Source organism: Haemaphysalis longicornis, unplaced genomic scaffold (assembly GCF_048455015.1).
Source record: "Haemaphysalis longicornis isolate Haplotype H1 unplaced genomic scaffold, Haemaphysalis longicornis Haplotype H1 scaffold_1, whole genome shotgun sequence".
Lineage (NCBI taxonomy): Eukaryota > Metazoa > Arthropoda > Arachnida > Ixodida > Ixodidae > Haemaphysalis > Haemaphysalis longicornis.
The window spans coordinates 197515080-197518185 of NW_027526203.1; positions in this window are offsets into that span (position 1 = coordinate 197515080).

Sequence of the window (3106 nt, forward strand, 5' to 3'; positions counted from 1 at the left end):
ATTTCTTTTCGTGGTTGGGACCACATGTTCTAGTGTTTCGTTGATGAAGAGCTCGATTTCAGCATGTTTATTTATAATTACGTTAGATTTATGCATATTTATTTTTAGCCCCATGGCCAAGCTTTCTGATTGTGGTTCCCCAAGCATTTTTTGCGGGTTTCCGTAGACTCACTGATCTTCCTGAATATACCCTAAATTCTAGAACAGTGTACCTCAAGACATGCTGTCAACAGGCAGCATGTCTTGATGGCTTACCCTGGTAATCTGAATTCCTCCTCCGGTCGAGGAGATCCTTGAAAGCGATTTTCGCATGTACAAACATTGCGGTATCCGCCACTCATCGGAGTCGACGAAACACATGGAGTGGCCGGAACACACTCAGAATACGGCCATTAATCTGGCGAGATGGAATCTCCTGCCGATCGTACCCCATTGCTGATCGGGATCGGGAATATGCAGCGAGGACAGGCGACGAGGCTTCGGAAGTGTTTTCAAGTTGGGGGGGGGGGGTTCAAGCACACCGATGATGATGATGATGACGACGACGATGATGATGTTATGGTTGTAGAAACATGCGTTGTTTTTTCGGCGCCTGTAATGGATAGCTTTTCAAGCGAAGCTTGTATTGCCTGACTCTTGTCGCCGTCGGGGATGTTAGCGTTGTTTGCCAACACTCCTGCCTCACCCTCTCTCCTCCCTCCTCACCCACAGCTGGCGGCCGGGTCACGCCACACTCTCAGCCAATCAGAGGCACTTCCTCCCTCCGGAGAAGGGAAAGGGAGGTTAGCTCGCGGGGGCCTGCTTGAAAGGCGCACGCAGTGGAGGCTTCGCTGCACAGCCGAGGAGTATTGAACAAAGCCCTGCGGCGGGCTGATTCGTAATAGCGTGCACTGGCGCTGAAAGAGCGCCGCAGTCTTTGTCGGGGAAGAGGGAAGACAAACACGTGCTGGCCGGCGTGTTTATCGGTCGCTGTGGTCGGTCTCGGGAGTGAACTGCCATGCGTGAGCAGCTCCGTCACCAGGCATCACCTCCCTCCATCCGGTGTTTCAAGTTTCGATCAAGGACGCAGTGGACGCGGCAGTTTGGCGCGTGTGTTTCTGCAAACCAAGACATGTTAACTATACCCAGCTCACCGAAATAATCTGGAGCCCTCCACTATACATACGGCACGCCTCAGAGCCCAGGTCACAGGTGTAGCTTTTTTGAAACCAAACCAAGCTGGAAGCCATTTCTTGTATCTCGTTTTAGCCTGTGTGACGTCATTTTATACGAGCTACACCGAGAGGGAGCGCTCTGCTTGCCATATTGGAACAAAAAGTGGGTGTCCATCCCAAGGGTAGGGGCCAAATATTCTCAAGAATATTTGACATATCAATGATGCCCACCCGCCGCGGTGGCTCAGTGGCTAAGGCGTTGCGCTGCTGAGCACGAGGTCGCGGGTTCGATTCCCTGCCGCGGCGGCCGCTTTTCTGATGGAGGCGAAAAGCAAAAACGCCCGTGTGTACGAGATTTCGGCGCACTTTAAAGATCCTCAGGTGGTCAAAAATTAATCCGGAGCTCTCCACTACGGCGCGCCTCATCGCCTGCGTTGCGTCGGCGCGTTAAACCCCACAATCAATCAATCAATGATGCCCACGCCAACAACCGCATCGACCACGAAGCAAGGCCACACACTTGGGATGTATTACTTGAAAGGGTAACGGCGCGCGCTGGGCCCACACTGGGATCGGTGCTGGCACATCAACATGCTCGAGCTGCAGTTCTCCGGACTCCACTTTCTTTTAAACCTATGCCCGGCGTCCCTGAGCTGACCGATCAACCCACCTTACATGCACAACACTACCGCCTCCTACCGCAGAAGCCTACCACTTCACCATCCATTACTGACAAAGCAGGCCGCGCACATATACACACACTTTTTCCCACAGACAACAGCTCGTACACTCACACCCACATCAATCATCCTGCCCCTCATGCGGCGCACTGGACCCTCACTATCACTCCCAAACGCCCCTTTCCTCTCTCCCTCCCCCTTCCCACTGGGAGCGGGATCTAGGGAGCTCGGATCCAGCCGTCCAGGAGGTGGCGATCATCCTGGCCCTGGAAATCCCGGAGAACCTGTGGACTTCGCCCCCTGCCTTCTTAATAGAGCCTTTGGTTTCAGCAAAGTGTTTTCCTCCTCCTGTCGGTTGCGCCTTACCTGTGCGCTGCTGGCGAAGACAATGCTCGGGTGAAAGGCAATCAGTGGCGAAACGCGCTCTCCGCTTCCAGCAGTTGCAACTGGACAAGCCCACAGTGAATTAAGATGCATTTGTGTACGCTAACTTGAATAAACCGCCGGCCACATCTTGCGAACCACTTCATTAATATCGCCGCGAAGTCGGGGAAGGCGAAGGTTCTCGTTTATAGGGTTTATTGGAGCAAACTTGCTTTCCGAAATAAACTGAGAGTGTCGGTAGAGCACACGTCGAGAAAAGTAAAACATAATGACGTAGATAGTCTCTGAAGCTGTGTAAGAAGCGACTTTTGCTCAACTGAAATAATATCGCTTCCTCATGGGCCAAATGAAATTGACTAGTTCTCTTGATGATTTACTTGCATCAGTGATTGAACTTCGAACCACATCTGGGTTGGAATACCATTGCTGCATAAAAATGTACTTTTGGTTCATGTAATGTTTGAAGAAAAAGTATTTCAGTATCTGTATTCCGGGATACTGTTTTTTTCTTTCAACAACAAGTATCCCGAAATATCCCAATAACAAATATCTGCGAAATAACAAACAGGAGCATCTTCGAAAGATCCCGCCACATCAAGATTAAATGCATCTTATTATCTGTATTACAGGAACTCGATCAATCCATGTATAGAAATATTTCTGAAATACTTTTTTAAGTATCTATGCCCAGCCCCGCCCCTGTCTAGGTAGGAACTCTATTTCTAACCTCTAGAGAAGCCCTGCGCGTCGTCTCGATTAGGATTGGCGTCAAATGTCTATTCGTTTTGGACCTAATATTCTAGTGCGAATCCGCTCCTTGGCAGGCAGATTTCATTTGAGCCACGTGGTTGAAGCCTCGTTGGGGAAGTTCATCGTATTTTCAAGTTT